Genomic DNA, 22,727 nt, shown 5'->3' with positions numbered 1-22,727 from the left:
TTTGATACGTGCTTGATATGTTTGGACATTATGTAATGCGCGTAGCCTACGTTCATCCAGGAGGATAAGTGCTTCATATCTATCCCTCTTCCAATCGGCTTCCGGGATTTGACTTTCGAGTAAGATACGCAAGGATGGTATTTCTAACTTGACTGGCTGTACAGCTTCCACGCCATAGGTCAAATAGAAAGGGGTGGCCCCATTGGGCGTCCTAACTGATGTGCGTTATCCCCATAAAGCAAAGGGTATTTGCTTGGCCAATCTCGATAGTTGTCAATCATTTTCTTGAGAATTGTGACAACATTCTTGTTTGCCGCCTCTACCGCGCCATTAGTCTGTGGTCTATATGACGAAGAGTGGTGATGCCTAATTTTGTACTTGGCTAGCAATTGCTCAGTCTCAGCTTGGAAATGTGATCCATTATCACTAATGATCTCATGTGGGCAACCGTATTGACAGATGATGTTGTTTTGTATGAACTTTGCCACGTTTTTAGCCGTGAGACTAGTGTAGGAAGCCGCTTCTACCCATTTGGTGAAATAGTCGATTGCCACTAGGATGAAACAGTGACCTCCGATTCGGTGGGGTTATCTTCCGATTATGTCAATTCCCAAGCAGAAAATGGCCAAGGAGATGTCATTGTATAGAGCAATGAAGGAGGGACATGCTGTACATTCCCGAAGATTTGGCAGTTGTGACAATGCCTTACGTATTTGATGCAATCGGATTCCATCGTGGTCCAATAGTACCCCAAAAATGTGATTTTCTTTGCCATCATGGGTCCACTCATGTGAGGACCGCATTCTCCATCGTGAACTTCTTCCATTACTTTACGCGCCTGTGAATGATCAAGGCAACGTAGGATTACACCAAGAGGTGTTCTTTTGTATAGTTCTCCTTGCATGAGAACGTATTGGGAAGCTAGTAGGCGTATAGCACATTGTCCCCTTTTGTCCATATCTTGTGGATAGGTACCGTTGAGCTTCAAATTTAGGATTGCTTTAAACCAAGGCTCCTCTGTGACTTCCTCTTCATCGGTGATTTGGTGGACATAAGCTGGCTCTGATCGTCGTTCGATACACAAAGGCATTTCCACCATGTCATCTGGCATATTAATCAAAGATGCGATTTTTGCAAGAGCATCCGCAAATTGATTTTCTTCCCGAGGTACGCGTAGATAGGTCACGTGATCAAAGAATTGGGCAACTTGGTCTATTCTGGCTTGATAAGGTGCTAAGCTTTCGCTTCGGATTTTCCAAGATCCCGTGACTTGATTGATGATCAGGGATGAATCCCCATGTACTCGACGGTTTTTAATGCCTAAACTTACTGCCGCCTGTAGTCCAATGAGACAAGCTTCGTATTCTGCAGCATTATTTGTCACCTCGAAGTCGAGTTTGACAGAGATCAGTGTATGCTCGCCTTCAGGATAAATGAGCAACACTCATATTCTAAATCCTCTTAAGTTTGATGCTCCATCGAAGTAAAGGTCCCAGGAGTCTACATCGGTTTGGAGTATATCCTCGTCTGGAAATGACCAAGTATCTATTGTTTGTGCATCATTGATGGGATTTTCTGCAAATAATTCGGCAACGGTGCGCCCTTTTATAACTTTCAGGGGCACGTACTTGAGATCGAACTCTGAGAGTATCAAAGTCCATCTTGCTAATCGTCCGTTGAGGACGGGTTTCTCGAAGAGGTATTTGACTGGATCCATTTTGGAGTATATTTTGACGGAGTAGCTAAGCATGTAATGTCGTAGCTTCTTCGTTGCCCACACAAGAGCGAGGCATGTCTTTTCAAGTTGTGAATATTTGCACTCGTACTCCAAGAACTTCTTACTATGGTAGTAAATAGCCCTTTCATCCTTTCCTACGGTTTGAGCTAGCATGGCGCCCATGGCTGTTTCAGTCACTGAGAGATACAGACCAAGAGGTTGATCTCGTTGAGGTGGTATGAGCACGGGTGGTTTAGCTAATATCTCCTTGATTCTGTCAAATGCCTTCTGACAGTCATCATCCCACATGGCGTGATCTGTTTTCTTTAGCTTCTTGAAGATAGGTTCACAAATCATGGTGAGTTTCGATATAAATCGACTTATGTATTGTACTTTACCCTGGAATTCTCTGACTTCTTTTTCTGTTTTAGGTTGTGGCATTTCGATCAGAGCCTTGATTTTGGAAGGGTCTATTCCTATACCTCGTTGGCTTACGACGTATCCCAGGAGTTTGCCAGATGTTACAGCGAATGTTCACTGCTAAGGATTGAGCCTCATGTTGTACTTTCATAACCTTAAGAAGAATTTGCGAAGGTTCGCAATATGCCCTTCTCTATCCTTGGACTTGACAATCATGTCGTCTACATATACCTCAACTTCTTTATGCATCATGTCATGTAGGAGTGTGGTCGCGGTGCGTTGATATGTATCTCCGACATTGATTAACCCAAACGGCATGACCGTATAGAAATAGGTTCCCCATTGAGGGACAATGCATGTCTTCTATGGCCATTCTGATTTGGTTATAGCCCGCGTACTCATCCATGAAGGATAGTAACGTGTGGTCTGCGGTATTGTCCACCAATATGTCGATATGTGGTAGAGGAAAGTCATCTTTAAGACTTGCTTTGTTTAAGTCTCTAAAATCAACACAAACACGGATTCTCCCATCCTTTTTGGGTACAGGTACTATGTTGGCTACCCGAAATGTCAGTACTGGAAACTTTGATGAATCCAGCTTTAAATTGCTTATCGACTTCTTCCTTGATCTTGAGAGCCCATTCTGTCCTCATTCGACGAAGCTTCTGTTTTACGAGCTTGAAACCTGGCTTTATTGGGATTCTATGTTCAGCGATATCCCTGTCGATCCCTGGCATGTCTTTGTAGGACCAAGCAAAAACGTCTTTGAACTCGTTTAGGAGGTCTATGAAACTGGCCCTTTCGGTGGGGCTCAAGGTAGTCCCTATCCTAAGTTCTTGGGGTTCTAGTTCGGTTCCTACATTGATGGATTCAGTGTTCTCTATTACTGGTCCCCCTTCCCCCTCTTGTAGTATTTCTTTGGCTATGTAGGGAGGTATCTCAATTGAGTCTGGGTTTGTGTCATCCTCAGTATCATCGTAAACAGAATTGCACTCAAGATAACACAAAGAGTAAGCAGAACCTGATTTATTCATATTAATGTTTCAGAAAAGTTGAAACAAAGAAGCCATCTGATCTGTGGTTAGTGGCGGTAAAGGGACAGTTGTTGGGACATTTCCCGAACTACTGTCGCTATTTGAGACTAAGCTAGGAGAAACAAATGGAATGGGGATGACGACAGGAAGAGACTCCTTAGTGACTTCTCTAGACTCTGACTCTGACTCTGACTCCGACTCTGATTCTGACTCAAATTCATCGTCTTTTGGTTCTCCTTTGAACATCTCTCCTTCTCGAGTGGTGATCTTGAAGAGTCTTCCTTCATTGTTGGTCCACTTGATTGACTTTCTCCATCCTTTCTGCTGATTCGCGTTTGTTTCTGTGATTAACGCGGTAGGGTTGAAGTGGTCGTCTTGAAGTATCATAGTAATGATCTCATCCTGCGCGGCTCTAACAAATCGATCTTCTCCAAACAATAGACTAACAGCTTGTTCGTCTAAGCAAGGTGCTTGACGAGCTTTGACGGTCGGAACCGTTTCTGGAGGAATGAACTAGCAATCCTAAAAGATCTCGATTCCGGCTAGCTTCCTTTCGAGATAGTGCCAAGGTTCGGGAAATCCAAGAAAGAGTTCTAAACTTCCTTCCTTAACAAAGTATCCATTTAGGGTAGGGAGATAGGGTCGCATTTGGACTCCTATATATTTACGGTTTTGAACTTGAGCAAGCATCTCGAGAACTTCCTCTTTAGTGGGTTTGTACCCTAGCCCAAGTGGTATTCTTTTTGAGTTGCCTTCCTTGTAGGGTGCGAAGGTGTTTCTTCGGATAGGGTTCAAAGGCATTCCAGGGAAGTATCCCTGGGATTTGAGTATGTGGTTGACCACCAAGTTGGAATAGGGATCGTAGTATAGGGGTGCCCATTCACATTCTATGACACTTATGCTTTGAAAGCCCCCAAGTTCATATACTGGATCCGCAAGGACTTTATTATTCGACTTCTTTTCGATTATCGCCTTAATGGGTGACGAAGTGATCGTCACCACTTTGCCATTTAGTGGAATTTTGATCTTTTGGTGAAGGGTGGATGTTACCGCTTTGGAAGCGTGAATCCAAGGTCTTCCCAGAAGTATGTTGAAGGAAGCTTCGATGTCCACTATTTGGAAGTTAACCTTTCGCTCAATTGGTCCTGTGGCTATGGTTAGGTTAACGAGTCCTACGACCTTTTGTCGTGTACCATCATATGCACGAACACCTTGATTGGTAGGGGTCCAATCCGACTCTTTCATGCCTAGTTTGTATGCCGTTTTGAGGGGTATGACATTGACCGCGGAGCCATCATCAACCAAGGTCATTGGCACATTCTTCTTTAGACAAACGACGGTGATGTAAAGAGCCAAGTTGTGACTAGCGCCAAAGGGTGGCAAATCTTCGTCTGAGGAAGTAGTAGGATTACTTAGCTTCGGTGATTTTTGGAAGACCAAGTTGACTACATCGTTGGGTGTGGAGTTATGTGCTACATTTAGCTTGGCCAAAGCTTGCAGTAAAGCTTGGCGATGTGGGAACGAGCTTGCTACTAATTGCCAGCCTGAAAGATCAGCCTTTGTCTTCTGTAACTGCTTGAGCAAATGATCAGTGGAGTCATCTTCGTTATCATTTGGTGTGACAACGTTGGTTAGACCATTTTGAGTAGTACTTTGATATGGACGCCCCGAACGGGTTAGGTGGTCCACATCTTGGTCTTCACCATTTTGGACTATTTCCTTGACTAGGGAGGGTTCAATGAGATACTCGTCCTCATCATCATCGGCCCATACTCCATTGATTGTAGCTAGTTCCCTCATTCTCATGATCTCGTCTTCTAGTCGTGTGATTTGGTCGACTAGTTTATCAACCACGGTGACTATTTCTTGCATAGTGGCATTTTGAGAAAAGATTAATGGCGCATGTTCTTTGGGTGTCGCATTGGGGTTATGTAAAGTTGTCACCACATTTTCTAATTCCCAAACTTGTCTATCCACACTTCTTGCCCATGCGATAAAGTCGGCGATGGTAGGGGAAATGGTAGAGTAGAACCCTTCATTCTCGATTGCGTGGATCTTGTCTTTGACTGGAGAAATGAGGTGTGAATAATCTAAGGTAGATTCTTCACTTGTGATCACTAGAATTCCAAGAGGATTCTGAGTGTTGTTGGGCTTACCTCCCGGCAGTATTGGTAGTCGACCATCCTCTATCATGTCTTGAAGCACGTTTTTCAATTTGTAGCATTTTTCTGTGTCGTGCCCTTTACCCCTATGATATTCACAGTATGAGTTCTCGTCCCAGAACTTGGACATCTTTTCAGGTTCGGGAGTAGGTCCTATGGGTTGGAGTTTGCCTTGTTTCATTAGCCTTTTTAGAGCATTGGAGTATGTGTCCCCAAGATTTGTAAATTTCCTTGGTGGGGTACTCTTTTTGGATGGCTCGAGGAGGTTAACTTCATCGGTCTTGATAGTGGAGCCGTAAGAACGACTTGTTGAGCCTTGATATCCTCGACCTACCGTTTTGGACAAGAGCCCTTTACGGATGTCATCTTCAATTCTCGTTCCTAGTACGGTTAAGTCCTTGAAAGTTTTGATGTTTTGGTACCTCAAATGATTGGCATAGATGGGCTTTAAGTTGTCCATGAATTTCTCCACAAGGGTAGCCTCATCCGGGCATTCAACTAGTTGGGTACTAGTCTTCCTCCACCTACTTAGGAAGTCGGTGAAACCTTCTTTGTCATTTTGGGTAAGAACCTCTAGAGTGCGCATGTTAACTTGGATCTCAGCATTATCCGCATATTGCTTAGCAAACTCGATCGCGGCATCTTCCCAAGTAGCGATCTTCTTGTGTTCTAGAGAGTAGAAACATTGCTTTGGGATGGTGTCAAGAGATGAAGGAAAGATCCTTAAAAACATGTCGGGTTTGATGCCTTTGATTGACATGTAATACTTGAAGGCACGGATATGGTTCAAAGGGTTCTCATGCCCCTTGAATTTAGGGATATCCGTCATGTTGAAGTTGGTTGGCAACTTGGAATTTACGGCCTCATACATGCGATTATTCTTCCTATAAATGTCATCCCCTTTGAGATACATCAATTGCTCCTCTAAGTATTGGAGTCGTTTTTCAGCTGCAGTCACACCCATGGGAGGGCTGTCGTCCCAAAAATCATTCACGATGTCATCAATGACTTCACTTTCTCGAGGAGGAATCCTTGTTTCTACAGTATAGATCCGGCCCACGATGGTGTCAAGGCGATCATGCACTTGGTCTTGGGTAACTTGGATTTGAGCCAACGGGGCTAGGATTCGATCATTACTATCTTGGAGTTGATTGAAGTTCGCGTGGCTTGTTTCAGGCATCTTGGAAACTGGATAAGAGATCGACGACGAATCAAAACACGATCGACCATTCTAGGACACTTACTAAGAAAGAAAAGTTTTGAATCGTGAAGTGGGCGTGTGCCACTTGTGTCAGTGAGCTTTTGAAGAAAAGACCAAGTTTGAAAATGTGTGTCCTAGTCAACTATAGTGTAGTTGTAGGAGTGGACTCGAAGTGAGGTTTTTGAAATGGGCTTGGGCCCGAAATTTGACTCGACAAATGGACAGAGTTTCGACTTGGTTTTGTGCTAATGATGGGCCTTTTTCGAAATTTACACTTTAAAAGGGGTTTTGATTTTACAAAAATCGTCATGGTTTTGTTTAGAAATGGTGATCACGTAAGGTACAAACATTTATACAAGCATTATAACGGGATGCTAAGTGCATTTAAAAGGGTTTTGGTTTAAAGGGTGGGTTGCCATACCGAACAATCAAACCCGAAGTCTGTGGAGAGGCTCGTACCAAACAAGAGTAAGGCTGATTCCTAGTCCATTTCCTCAAGTAGTGAAGGTCCTTGATACAAACAAGAGTAAGCATCATGGTATGGATGACGTCAATCGCTATCCATCCTTAGGCCCAAATAAGAATTAGGACCGTTTAGACGGGACGATTGGTCGAATGGGTTGGGTTCGGCCTAGAAAGGCCGAATAAACGGTCTAGGAAGACCGAGTTATGAAAACCGACAATTGTCTTGTACAAACTATTCCCTAACCTTGTTCATGTTTCACCCTTTTGGCTACACGTAAGTGTATTATCCCCAGCGGAGTCGCCAAACTATGGACATGGGGCCACGGGGGCGCTTGGGAAACAATCGTTTGCATTTGTGGAGTCGCCACCAATTTATTGTGGAAAATTGGAAACCGTTCGAATACCTCGTGTCATGTCAAGACACAAAGTAGTGACATGAACACCAAGAACTCGTTACCCTTAGCATTCCATGTCTAGAATGACTCTCGTGGATGCAAATGAAGACAGATGTTCACAGAGATCTGGAGTAAGGGGTGAGGGTACGTATTAGGAAGCTCTTTTGATCGAACGCCTAATACCGCCCGCCTCGATAGCGGCCTCTACTAATGATTAGGGAAGTTATTCATACTCGATATATCGTCGATTATATGCATGCAATGCAACATCCAAGTTTTAATCCTAGCATGTGAAGATTAACTAAGTCGGTGAACAATTAATTTAATCATGCAAATGGGTCGAAGTTGGGATTAAGGTTCAATTACATGTGAAAACATACAAACAATGCGAAATACAATAATACAATAAAGAAAATTACAATGATTACAATGGATTAAATGATTTATGTCCAAAATACCTTTAAAACGGATAATTTGGAAAAACGAATAAAGGAATAAATCAACGAACAAATCAGTAGGCGATAATACGGTTAATAGTAGATTATACGTAAAATAATTAAACTAGGTCAAGGCAGAACGGAAGTTCAGAGGCAGAAATCAACCTGGTACAGGCGCAGCAGGACTGCGCCCTTTGGAAGAGGCGCAGCAGTTGCTGCGTCTGTTCCAAGGGTGAGTTCTGGCTGTGAAGCCGGAACTGCAAATCGTTAATATTAATTGATGATTTTAAGGATTGATTATGATATTAACTCGGATGGAAGTGATTTAATGGATTAATTACATATGAATGAGTCATAAAAATAATAAAACATGGATGAGACGAATACAAACGAAATATTTACATGGATGAAAGCTTGATTAGCGACACAGGTGAACTAAATAGGTTGAACATGATGGATTAATGACAAATTAATGACGAATACGACAATAGACAGATGGAAATATATCAAAGGTCGAATTCCAGAAACTCAATATGAACAAATCGAATTTCTACAACCCGGATTGATTTTAATGACGAAAACCCGCAAATATTTAATTATTAGGGATTTAAGTCGAATTTAATGATTAAATAAACGTATTAATGATGTTTAAACAATATAGGTCAAAGAATTGAAGGATAAACGAAAACAAACAAAAGAAAACGAATTTACAGAGGACGAAGGAAGAAGAAAGGAAGCAGGAACTGCGGCAGCCTCACGAAGAGGTGCAAAAAGTAGTGCGCGCTCCTTCAAGAGGTGCGGCGATTCTTTGCGTCCTTTCTCGACGGTTTTCTTCTGGTAATCCGTAAAAAGGGTTTTAAAGCACGGTTTTAGAAATCGGTTTTAACAAGTGTTTTCGACATAAACCTTACATTAATGATACAAAAAGTAAATAACAATAAATAAAAGATAGATTTACACCCTCAGACTTACATGTTTGACGAAACGAGATGAACTAAGTTTACGATTAGTGATGCTCGACTCGAATGTAACGAAAGTGCCCTCGTAAGAGGAAAACGATTAAGATTAATTAAGTTGATTGTTGTGGAGTTGGTCAAATTGGTCGGTCATGCAAACGAGGCTGGTACTCAGAAGCATCCGAGCTTACGTGGTCGAATGTTCAAGCACGTAGACGCCAAAAAGTAAGAACGTGGTCTAGAATGCAAAGGGAGAAGAGAAGGGCGGACACTCGCGTGAGAAATATGAGGAGCGAAGGCTCCTATTTATACTAATCACGTGAAGGAATAGGGTTTCGGAGAGACTTTGGAAGTGAATCTCGAAAAGATATCAAAAAGATACGAAAAATACGCAGAAAAGGACCTAGGAAGAGGCGCAGCAGTCACTGCGTCTCTTAGAAGAGGCGCATCAATTGCCGCGTCTGTTCCCAAGTGGTTTCCTCCTGCGGAAGAAAGATTTCCGTGTTTGGTTTATGGAATGACGGGATAATCTTATTTTCCTTAATATTTTGTACGAATATTACGGGAAATTGTTTAACAAAGAATAAAAGATTGTGAAAGATTTATAAAATATGGAATAGAAATATCTGGAACATTCCAGAACATTCTGACTCGGGATTTAGCGGTTATCAGAAAATGAAGACGGTTTTAGGCCCGGACTCCAAATGTACTCTAATTACTGTCAAAACGACTGTATCGGCGCGTAGATGACAACTAAGAGGTAAACATCAGTGTTTGAGCAATCACTTGACGATAAAATTACGAACTGTTGATGCCCGTCGTTGTGTGCACCAAAGATAAAATTTATATTTCCTATTAAAACTAACAGAAGCTAGTGGTAACAGGGTCGAACCACAGGGAGGCGATGCAATTATTAGTTGTTTAATTTAAGTCTAAAAGTAACGGTGTGTAGGGGTTTTGATTCGATTTGGTCTATAGCTAAAGGCAGTAAAAGACAGTAAACTAATTAAACGGATAAAATCAAGAATTAAAAGGGTGCTAAGATGGTCGGTTCACTGTAGTTTCGGCGGCAGCATACTAGGTAGGTCTGAAATAAATCACGTGAGACGGGAAAACAAGAAGTCCTCTCGGTCCAGTCTTAACAAGTAGCATCTTTCGATCTCGCTACAGGTCCCTAATATCACTAGTACTGACTCTCGTCCTGAAAAGTGACTAAAAACCTAAACTTTACCTATCTTTCGATCTTAGCATAGTTTAGTCATTTTAATTGGTAGTCTAACAACCTTCCCTATCTTTCGATCTAATGGGTCAGTCATTTCCTAAGCATTCAACTAGTCGTGTGCACTCGATTCGTCAAATATAGAATTTAAATCAATTAAAACGAAGACAATCTCAGCGTGGCCAGTCGATCGACCAGGGAACCGAGTCGATCGACCGGCATGCGATTTCAGGTCATGCTAATTTTAATGCCGCCTAGCCTACAGATTCCCTACATCCTAGCACGAATAGTTTAGCTACTCATAACTATTACGAAAACAACAACAAGATTAATGAAATAAACTACTGAATTCATGCTTGAAATAATTAAACAAACAAATAACATAAAATGATAATTTTGGCTTCGGGGAACTAACTAGCAATTCTATACTACAACGAAATAAAGCAAACTGAAATAAGGGCAGAAGAATACCGTAAAAGCAAGAAGGAAGATCAAAGACCGAATGCAAAAGTAAATTGATTGAATGATTAAAACTTCTAATACCAAACCTTAATTAGTTCCCTAATAACTTAATAAAACTGGATTAAAAACTAGATAAAAATTCTGAAAACTAAAGCTACGTTATATAGAAATACAACGTAGTTCTTATTCCTTAACCTAATATACGATGGGCTTTGAAACTTTCGATCTTTTAATTTACGTCTGGAATAGCGGCTTGGTCGATCGACCATGCAAGGCAGTCGATCGACTGCTCTTCGCTGAACAGTAGCTACTGGAACTCGCGGGTTGGTCGATCGACTGAAGACAGCGGTCGATCGACTGAAGTAGCTGATACTTGACTTCTAACTTCTCGTGGATTTGTCTTTCGGGTCTCGAAATGCGCACCAAGCTCGTTCCTTGAGTAAATACTTCACGTCAATTGCAATGCAGGATACTCGGGGACGGATTTAGCTCAATTTCTACTCATTTCCGCATAAATCTCCAATATTACATAAAAATACGAAAGTAGACGAAATGGGGCAAATAGTAGCATAAACTACACAAATGAGCTCTGAAATGCGTGTAAAATGGGGTGTAAAACATCATATAAATGACACGCATCAAACTTCCCCAAACCAAACCCTTGCTTGTCCCCAAGCAAGAACTAGACTCGATCCTAAAACCTAATGGAACGAGTTCAATCTCAGAGCGAAATGCAAACTGTAAGGCCTAAACCAATTTAATGCAACGACCAACAATCAATTAGCAAAGTGAATCTTGCAAACGAGTTATGAAGTCGTCAAAAACTGCTGAACCGTCAACGATAGAGACTTATCAATATGGACTCTCACGGGTCGCTCAAATCACTTAATAAATACAGGTGAGTATATGTAAAAGATAGAAAGAATATACTTTGTACTGACTCTCACCTAACTACGACCTATAAGAACATGCCTGCAATACAATATGAAAATGATCTCTACAACCGTACATATGCATTCCAACCAAACAAATTACCATGACACATGCCGAGGTAAATAAGGGATATGTGAGGTAATGGGCAGGAAGAGGCAAAACATTTATGGGAACGTGGAGGTACAGGTGATCAAGCTAGTACCCTAACAAAACCATATGACAATATCCAACTTCTTGCTCAAAATCTTCAATATTAAACGGTGCTATAGCAAGCACAAATCTCACAATCTCCGAAATAATCAAACAACTCCCCATAAGATACAAATAAAACATGGGAGCAAAAATCGCCATTTAATAAAGACTTTGAATTATGCGAATTGATTTTTCTTCTTCTCAAATTTGTCGATCGATCGACCGCCCTATACAAAGATAAAGACGATCTCTCTTTTTTTTTTCTTTTTCGAATCATTTTTTTTTTCTTTTTTTTTTTTTTTCTTTTTCTTCTTTCTTTCCTTTTCCATCTCTTCCCAACTTTATCTCAAAATGAGCATTAGCTACCAAAAATGAAGTAACAATCCCAAAACGTAAACTACTAGCTTGACAAAGGCAGGCTAAATGTAGGATGTAGTTAACGGGACAAAAAGGCTATTTTTGGCAGTGTGGAACTTATGGGTAAAATGAGAAAAAGGGACCTCTACCACATGTGTCAACTAACCACGAACCGAATGCACATAGGTATTAAGCAGATTAAGTTCATATTTATGCATATTAATGTAACATGACTCATAAGGAGTAACTACTCACAATCCTAGATGAACTGGTCATAGATGTCACCAGTTATAGGCTCTAAACCTCAGAAAATGATGTAGTTTGCCAAAATTTTAAGTCAAGTCTCAAGTCCAGCAAGTAAATTAACGAAAACTCGTAGACTATTCATAAATGATTCTACTAATAACATGTCAATTAGCAAGGCTTAGGCATAAAACAGCTGAAAATGCAATGTCATCATTGAAATACTTCCGTTCCGACTCGACCTACATGCAAAAGTAAACGTGCAATTTTTGAATTTTTTTGAAATTTTTGAAATTTTTCTGAAATTATTTTTGTATATATAAGGGAAAATAAATAACAAATGCAAGACAAAAATGTAAACGTGAATGCAAGCAAATAAAATGCAACGCAAAACCCTTCCCCAAACCAAATCACACAATGTCCCCATTATGCAAAATCATATAATGGAATGAAAGGAAAACGGGAATTTGCGATAAATTAACTAAACAAAACATGAAGTAAGAACTCGGAAACTCACAAGACTTTAAGCGCAGCAAAAGGTAACCTCCCCAAACCAGCGTGAGCTAAGAGGTTTCAGTAGCCAGCAGTGTGACCAATAAGTACCTGAAAAGACAAACAATACCACGCATAAATCCGAGAAAGCAATGTGGAAGCGGTAATTATGTGCAAAAATTAAAAACGGAAGAAAACAGAAATATGGCGGAAAATAAAGAGGAGGGAAGACTCCCTCAATTCCGCAAAATGACCAAACACAGCAGGGGAAAGGTCGTTAATAGGTACAGCAGTGACAATGGTCGATCGACCATTGCAGGCAGTCGATCGACCGGAATGAACAGGAACAGAAGCTCCTGGAAATCGCATCCCAGTCGATCGACCATAGGAGGCAGTCGATCGACTGGAAAACCTGTTGTAACTTTCTGATTTCGTCGAATTAGCTCGATAGATTGAGCTATCAAGATCTATAAACCTGTAAACACACATAATAACGCGCCCAAAATTGCACAAAACCCAAAGTAACAGTCTAAAGTGTATAAAATCCTAAGCAAACTTATAAAATGCGAAGTCTCGCGCACACAAAACAATAAAAAGAGATAGTCTAAAAGCAATAAAATGTTTGTAAAATCTCAATCAACTAATAGTTGATCAAGAACGGCCACGGAATGGCCCACTTGGTCGGCTTCTGGCTACTAGAGGTAGCCTCAACAATGCTCATCTTCTCAGCTGCACTCTTCTTAGCTCCAATATCCGCAGAACTCAACGGATCAACATGTCGGACATCTTCCCACTCAATGACCTCCTCAAGCTCGTCAGAATCCAAATCGGACTCCGTCACTTTGACTGGCTCCTCATCGGGCTCCTCATCAGTGCCATAGGTAAGGCATCCTAGACCGCCTCTTTGAACGATTGGCTCCTTTAGAGTTGGAGCAACATGTAGCTTTTCCTTCCCCAATCCAGCTCCTGCAATATCCAAAACAGAAGAATCTTCCTCCAATTTGCTCCCAGTCTGGGGCGGAGGTGTCACAACAGGAATAGGAACAGAGATAGGCATATTAGGAAGTACAAAATAAGTTTTCTTTTCAGAAACCGTATTGCAAGTTATTGGCCACATGGGGTCTTTCTTCTTAGCGGTCTGAGCAAAGACGATGGAGTGTTTCCCTACCTTAAAGGTCAAAGTCCCAGAACCAACATCAATAACTGCACCAGCAGTGTGCAGAAATGGTCTACCTAGTATGATAGGTATGTGGGCGTCCTCGGGCATATCTAGTACAACGAAGTCAACAGGGAAAAAAACCTTCCCTATTTGCACAGGAATGTCCTCTAAGACTCCTATAGGCTGGACCAGAGAACGATCAGCCATTTGTACGGTCATGTTGGTGACTGCAAACCTAGTCAATTTCAGCTTTCTAGCAAGACTCAAAGGCATCACACTAATACTGGCTCCTAGGTCACACAAGGCTTTCTCAATAGGAACGGTGCCAATATTACATGGGACTGGAAAACTACCTGGGTCTTCTAGCTTATGAGGTGCAGTATGTGTCAAATAAGAACATGACTCCTCAGTTAGTGCGACAGTATGCACAGTTTCAAGTGACTTCTTTTTAGACAAAAGTTGCTTCATAAATTTCATGTAAGCAGGCACTTGATTGACTAATTCAAGAAAAGGAACTTGTACGTTTAAGCTACGAACGACATTTTCAAATTTATTAAACGACACCTGTTCCTTCGTCGGCACTAATCTCTCCGGATAAGGGGCTGAAAGAAGCAACGTAGCCCTCTCCTCTAAATCTCTCATGCCGGCGCCAGTGGATTTAGGATGAAAATCCACGACCTTCTCCTTGTTGTAGCTCGAACCCTCTTCAGACCGTCTCAAAAAATGATCCATTAATCGTCATCGGGTCATACTTCGGAACTGAAACTGACCCATCGGCATTTGTGTCTTGCCCCAGTATTTTCGGAGCAGTCGTACCCCGAAACAAGTGATCCCTCAAGTTGTTAGGCATTGGAGGACGAAAAGAATCACCTTCAAAGAATATGTTAGTCGATCGACCATGTAGGTCGGGCCGATCGATCGGGGTTCTACAGACCGGGCTATTGTTTGTCGCGATCGGTCGATCGACCGGTATGTCATTCGATCGATCGACATACCGAAAACGTCATTTTCTTTCCACTGCTCGTTCGGCTTTCTTCCGACTCGCTCCGCCTCATCTTTTTCAAAGAATGTCCTCGACCATAGCGGGCCTATCAAGGGTAGACCCACTCCTCAAAGTAATGGCATTAAGGGTCTCCTTTTGGTCTGTTTGTGTCGGTAAATGTCCCGGAGCTCGAGTTGTATTCTTGCTTGCCAATTGAGCAATTTGGCTCTCCAACATATTCATCCCGGCCTCTCTAGCTTGAGACTCTTTCGGCAACAAGTTCTTTAATTCGGCAAATTCGGAACCTTGGGACTGCAGCTGCTGCTGCTGAGGAACATATGGAGGCTTTTGGAATCGTTGTTGCTTATGAAAGGGCACATAATTCTGCATTCTTGTTTTCTTTGTGGAGGTTGAGTCGAATTCAAGACATTTTGGCTACTCCACCTCAAGTTCGGATGGACATTCGGCTCATAATACGTGTTTGTCTGCCTATAATGTTGAAAGGCAGCACAAGACTTAAAGGGATTAGGACAATTGTCTAAAACATGTCCCTCAGCTTCACATCTTTTGCAGACGAAAGGACCGTCTGAAACAGCATTCACATGATAGATCCCTCCTTTTGAGGCTCCTCCCAACTCGTACTTATCAAATCTTGCCGTGAGAGCCTCTAGTGCAGCTACAGAAGGAGATTAAGCACTTCTCCTTTGATTTCCCCTGGAATTCCCATATTCAGCTTTATGGGTGGCCAAGTCATCGATTATTTTCCACCCCTTAGTCTCTCCCACATTCTCCTGGAATCTGCCACTAGCTGCAGCATCCAGGATAGCTCTCTGATCGTCATAGAGCCCATTATAGAACTGATTGTATAGGCTCCACTTCTCAAACCCATGGTGCGGAATGGTTCGCACCAGCTTCTTGAAACGGACCCACGCCTCATGAAAGTTCTCATCCGGACCATGTTTAAAGCTCGTGATCTGAGCTCTAATGACATTGGTCTTCGAGGCAGAGAAATACTTCTTGTAGAATGCTAGGGCCAAAGATTTCCAGTCAGTGATCCCATTAGCAGCTCGATCCAGTCTCTCGTACCACTCCCTTGCAAAGATCACGAAGGGAGAATATAAACATAGTCTCCTTCACCTGGTCCTGGGTCACACCGGTTGGTGGGGGTATGGAACAGCAATAATCAATGAATGTCTCCATATGCTTGGCTGCATCTTCATTTGCAGCTCCCCCGAATTGGTTTCTCTCAACCAAGTTAATATACGAAGGCTTCGGCTCGAATTTTCTGTCCTCTCCGGGTAATGCGAATCCTTTGTAAATATTCGCAGCTGTCGGCTCCGAGTGACTGGCTATACTTGCTTCTTCAGCCATGACTGGAAAATATGGAGATGTGACGGTCTCAGCTGAAGAAGTGGAAACAGGAGATGAATGTGGATCCTCCTCAAATAGCTCGTTCTTGTAGTAACTAGACAGAGTACTCAGCTCTTCCTCTGTCGGCAATACTCCAGATGATCGTCTCAACTCACGCAAAGTCTTCTCAATCTCGGGATTGAACGGTAGTAATTCACCACCCTGTGACCTGCGCATAAGAAGAAACTACCAATAGAATATGAGAATAGTTTAAGGAACAGATGTCCCTTAAACTAATAGAAGGACTAAAAATAAAACAACTAAAAATTTTAAACAATGCGTCTCCGGCAACGGCGCCAAAATTTGATGCCCGTCGTTGTGTGCACCAAAGATAAAATTTATATTTTCTATTAAAACTAACAGAAGCTAGTGGTAACAGGGTCGAACCACAGGGAGGCGATGCAATTATTAGTTGTTTAATTTAAGTCTAAAAGTAACGGTGTGTGGGGGTTTTGATTCGATTTGGTCTATAGCTAAAGGCAGTAAAAGACAATAAACTAATTAAACGGATAAAATCAAGAATTAAAAGGGTGCTAAGATGGTCGGTTCACTGTAGTTTCGGCGGCAGCATACTAGGTAGGTCTGAAATAAATCACGTGAGACGGGAAAACAAGAAGTCCTCTCGGTCCAGTCTTAACAAGTAGCATCTTTCGATCTCGCTACAGGTCCCTAATATCACTAGTACTGACTCTCGTCCTGAAAAGTGACTAAAAACCTAAACTTTACCTATCTTTCGATCTTAGCATAGTTTAGTCATTTTAATTGGTAGTCTAACAACCTTCCCTATCTTTCGATCTAATGGGTCAGTCATTTCCTAAGCATTCAACTAGTCGCGTGCACTCGATTCGTCAAATATAGAATTTAAATCAATTAAAACGAAGACAATCTCAGCGTGGCCAGTCGATCGACCAGGGAACCAAGTCGATCGACCGGCATGCGATTTCAGGTCATGCTAATTTTAATGCCGCCTAGCCTACAGATTCCCTACATCCTAGCACGAATAGTTTAGCTACTCATGACTATTACGAAAACAACAACAAGATTAATGAAATAAACTACTGAATTCATGCTTGAAAGAATTAAACAAACAAATAACATAAAATGATAATTTTGGCTTCGAGGAACTAACTAGCAATTCTATACAACAACGAAATAAAGCAAACTGAAATAAGGGCAGAAGAATACCGTAAAAGCAGGAACGAAGATCAAAGACCGAATGCAAAAGTAAATTGATTGAATGATTAAAACTTCTAATACCAAACCCTAATTAGTTCCCTAATAACTGAATAAAACTGGATTAAAAACTAGATAGAAATTCTGAAAACTAAAGCTACGTTATATAGGAATACAACATAGTTCTTATTCCTTAACCTAATATACAATGGGCTTTGAAACTTTCGATCTTTTAATTTACGTCTGGAATAGCGGCTTGGTCGATCGACCATGCAAGGCAGTCGATCGACTGCTCTTCGTTGAACAGTATCTACTGGAACTCGCGGGTTGGTCGATCGATGAAGGCAGCGGTCGATCGACTGAAGTAGCTGATACTTGACTTCTAACTTCTCGTGGATTTGTCTTTCGGGCCTCGAAATGCGCACAGAGCTCGTTCCTTGAGTAAATACTTCACGTCAATTGCAATGCAGGATACTCGGGGACGGATTTAGCTCAATTTCTACTCATTTCCGCATAAATCTGCAATATTACATAAAAATACGAAAGTAGACGAAATGGGGCAAACAGTAGCATAAACTACACAAATGAGCTCTCAAATGCGTGTAAAATGGGGTGTAAAACATCATATAAATGACACGCATCAAGTGTCACAAATCGTTCCGCGTACCAAACATGCGGCCCAATCATCACCGGGTGGTTTGCGGGAGGTGCAGAAATGAGGTATCTACACAAACTCGCGAAAAGACAATTTTCTATCAATATTCTCGAGCCGGAATTCAATATTTGTTCGGGTCTCCACCTTGGTAACTTTCAAAGAGCTTAAGAATTCTAAGGTGAGATAAGTCAACTCTTGCATATTAAACAAAGTACTCAATCCCATGGACTCGAAAAAGGTCTTGGTTTGTTCTAAGACACCCAATTTTGACAAGGTCTCTTTGCATATGAATTTGGTGGGTAAAATAGATTTCTTAGCAAGGGAAACAAATTTCTTCCTATGAGAGTCGGAAGTGAAAATTACCTCCGGATAATCATCTAGTTGTTCAACAACCGGAGTAGAAGTAGTAGGTTACATAGGAGAAATAGACTCTTTAATTTCCATCCTTGCATTTTAAACCACCAATGCCTTAGATGCTTGAAGAGCTTGTAGAGCTTGTTGTCTTTTTGAAAGGTTCTTCTTTGGGAGTGCCTTGCTTCCGCCTTTTGTTCTTGCTATATTCTCCTTTATGTAGTAACACCAAAGATAAGCTTGATTTCTTTAAATTCCAATAAGACCCAAATCGATTTAGGATAGTTGAATTTTGCCTTGTATCCTAAAAATCGATTCAAACTTTGAAGATGTTGGTGTTTTAATTGCTTGTTGTTGGTAAAGGAGTGATTTGTTTGAGTTTTGAGGGAGTTTGGAATTAATTTGGGTGAATTTGGTTGAGAAATTTGATTTTTGTGGATGGAGGGATTGAGGGTTTTGAGGGTTTTGGAGATGTGTTTGTGTTATGAATGAGTAAAATGAATTGGGGAAGGTGGGGTTTTAATCCCGTTGTTTTGAATTTCAGGGGGGACACGAGCGGATTCTCCATGGGACGCTCGGATTTTGCAGTGCTGGGACGAGCGTCTTCTGAGGAACACGAGCGTCTTTTTGAAGGAGGACGAGGGGATTGCTGTGAACACGCTCGGATTCCTTATCAGGGAGAAATCCCAAAATTTACCAGCAGTAGGACGAGCGGATTCTTTGTGGGACGAGCGTCCTGACTGAGACGAGCGGATTCTCTGTGGAGACGCTCAGATTCTCAGTCAGACCGAAAATTCTTTTTCCAGCTCTCTTAGGACGAGCGTCTTCTCACCAGGACGCTCAAATTGTCTTTAGGACGAGCGGATTCCAGTCGGGCCGCTCGGATCTTCCCTTTACCACACGAATTCAGTTCCATCCGTGGGTACTTCATAACCCGTGTCATTTATTCTTCATTCTTTTGGTGTTCATTATGGGGACACTATGAAGGCTTGGATAGCCTAGGCAATTGTTATCCCCACACTATGTCAAAACACTACACATCAATAATCACATAAGTCCCTCCCTCACTTTCTCTCGAAATGATGAAAATCTTGATCAAGGCATAAAAATATAAATCCAAAATTGATAAAAATGCAATATAGTAAGTAAAATGTAAGTTAAGGGGTTAGAATATTTACAAATGGTGGTTTAGGGAGGACTCCACCAAACTCTCATCCATAAATGAGATGTCAATGGGGCATAGCCAAGGTGTTGTTGATGTTGCTCAACACCTTGAAGAAGTAGTCGAAAGCTTGTTCATTGTCATGATAAAGGTCCTCAATAGACCTTTGCACACGATGTTCTTCATGGTGGTCTTAGGTCATAGCATTACCAATATAAGGATTGCATAACCCTTCAAACTCATCATCCCATAGACCGCATACTTTGTCTACTTTTTTCCCAATAGTATCATGAGTTGATGAGAACAACTCCTCTTTCTTCTTGTCATTATGGCCAATGAGGCCTTCGTCTTCTCTTGTCATGAGTGGTGGTGAGCTATTCAAGCTCTCATTCTTGTTGAAACATTCTTGCTCTTTGGATGGAGCATCTTGGAGATTACCCATTTTCTTCTCCCATATGGGTGGTGATTCTTTACAGATAGCTTGTTCATTGCATTGAGATACCAACTTCTTCCTATCAATTTCTTGGCTATAGTGATCAACCATGAAACATGGCTCATGTAGTCGGGGAGCTCTCATTGTCTTGTCAAGATTAAAAGTGATTGTTTCATCTCCCACTTCGAGTATAAGCTCTCCAGGTTTCACGTCAATCACCGCTCCCGCGGTGTGTAAGAAAGGTCTTCCTAAAATGATAGGAATGTTGGAATCTTCCTCCATATCAACAATAACAAAGTCCACCGGGATGAAGAACTTTCCAATTCTTACCGGCACATCTTCCCATACCCCTAAAGGTGTCTTCGTTGATCGATCCGCCATTTGAAGCGTGATATTAGTGCACTTAAGTTCTCCCATTCCTAGCCTCTTGCACACCGAGTATGGCATGACACTCACACTTGCCCCAAGCTCACATAGAGCTTTGTTGATTGTGGTGTCGCCAATGGTGCATGGAATAGAGAAACTTCCCGGATCCTTTAGTTTTGGAGGTGAACTTCCTTGTAGGATGGCACTACTCACTTTAGTGAAAGCAATAGTCTCAAGTTTCCGGATGGATTTCTTCTTTGTAAGAATATCTTTCATGTATTTCGCATAGGCCGGAACATGATTGATTAATTCCGTAAATGGAATTGAGACTTCCAAGTTCTTGACAATCTCCATAAACTTCCCAAGTTGTTCATCAAACTTAGGCTTAGCTTGACGACTTGGAAACGGAAGTCGAATCACAATAGGCTCCTTCTCTTTAGCCTTCTCTTTATTCTCCTTTGAAACTTCTTGAGTGGTGGCGGGTTCTTCTTCTTTCTTAGAGTCTACAACAACTCTTTCCTTGTCACTAGCATTCATAACATCTTCATCAACGGGCCTCTTCGGCCCTTCATACCTTGTACCACTCCTCAAATGGATGGCACTCACCGATTCATGTCTTAGGGGATTACCTTGAGGTGGTAATTGCCCCTTTTGTCTTTGTGAACTTGAAGATGCTAATTGAGACATTTGGGTCTCCAACATTTTTGTGTGAGCTAGTATGTTGTTAATGGTGATGTCCTTTGCTTGGCTATCCTTTCGCATTTGAGTGAAAAATTCTTGTTTGTTCTTTTGCATTTGGAGGACAGCTTTTTGAACATCAAAACCTTGGTCATTGGATTGATTGTATGGAGGTTGAATTTGAGAACTTTGGTTTTGATTGTAAAAGGGTCTTTGAGCTTGGTTTCTCATTGGAGGTGTGGTGTATGTTGTTTGAGGGTTTTGAACATTTTGGCTTTTGTATGAGAGGTTGGGATGGAATTTGGTGTTTTCATTGTAATAGTTGGAATAAGGGGTACCACTTTTGTATGCTTGGAAAGCATTCACTTGTTCACTTGTTCCCTTACATTCACTTTAGCCATGTCCCAAAGTTCCACAACTCTCACATACTCCACTTGGAATTGATGAAGATGACACCATGGCATTAAGATGTTGCTTAGGTGATTTGGAGGCTTCTTCAAGCTTAGCCATAGCCTTCTCAAACTTCAAATTAATGGTATCAATATGAGCACTAAGTTGAGCACCCAATTGAGTAATAGAGTCCACGTCATGTTTTCCTCCTCTAGTAGCCTTACAAGGACTACTATATTGTGAGTATTGGACCGCCATTTTCTCAATCTTGTTCCATGTTTGATTATCGTCAACTTCGGTGAACATACCATCTGATCCCATATTGAGAATGTTTTGGGAGTCTTCATATAGACCATTCCAAAATTGTTGTACGAGGAACCACTCGCTAAGTCCATGATGTGGATAAGATCGGCAAGTATCCTTGAATCTCTCCCAAGCTTCATACAAAGATTCTTCGTCCCATTGTTTGAACCCGGTGATTTGGGCTCTCAACATATTAGCCTTTTCCGGAGGATAGAACTTTTTGTAGAAAGCAAGTGCAAATTTCTTTCAAGAGTCAATACCAAGAGTAGCCTTATCTAGGCTCTTCAACCATTATTTTGTTAGAAATTATTAATCTCAATAATATACATATTCATATGTGAAAATATTTATTTAGTCATAAAATAAAACTAGATCTTATGCATGCAAACATAAATAAGATATGAGAAGAAATCATTGTTCTTACTATATGCTTTCGGTTTTATGGGCACCAACAAATTCACCTATTTGTTAGTTCTTGACCTTTCCTTAAAATGGATGAACAAAAGGTCCAACTTAGAACCTCTCCCAAATGTGAATACCCAAGGAAATCTCTTAATAACTAATATTATTTTGTACTAGAAATAATATAAGTTTTGCTATAAAATTGACAAAAAATTTCGGCCAAGAGGAGAGATTTGTGTGTATTTATCTCACTAAGTTTTCATAAATTATGGAGAGATTATATTTTTCTTACACTAGAAAAATGAGTTGAAGAAGTGAATGAAAATTTATAGAGGAAAATCTCTATAATTCCTCTTGGAAAACCGGTTGGAGTAGGGGAAGGGTGCTCTATGCATGAGCTGGTTTTTCTACCCAAGAAAGAATAGGCATGCAAGGCTACAAGCAAGGTCTTATCATTGTGTTTTCCACTCAAAAATAAAAACACAATATACACCTTAAACTCCCTCCATATTTCGGCACTTTTAATATAAAATGGATGGTCCATTTTATTTTGTCATTTGTCAATTGTGACATATGTG

General features: G+C 41.2%; 1 non-coding gene across 1 annotated transcript; it reads left to right on the top strand.

The window, feature by feature from the left end:
• The first annotated feature begins 21,832 nt into the window (after positions 1-21,832).
• LOC141625215 (small nucleolar RNA R71) lies at positions 21,833-21,939 on the top strand. The gene has a single exon (XR_012535007.1). It is a non-coding gene; the product is annotated as a small nucleolar RNA R71 (small nucleolar RNA).
• The last annotated feature ends 788 nt before the right edge of the window (positions 21,940-22,727 follow it).

The sequence above is a fragment of the Silene latifolia genome, chromosome X, assembly GCF_048544455.1.
Source record: "Silene latifolia isolate original U9 population chromosome X, ASM4854445v1, whole genome shotgun sequence".
Taxonomy (NCBI): Eukaryota; Viridiplantae; Streptophyta; class Magnoliopsida; order Caryophyllales; family Caryophyllaceae; genus Silene; species Silene latifolia.
Note: the sequence above shows the minus strand (reverse complement) of the source record. Positions and strands in the feature narration are given on the sequence as shown.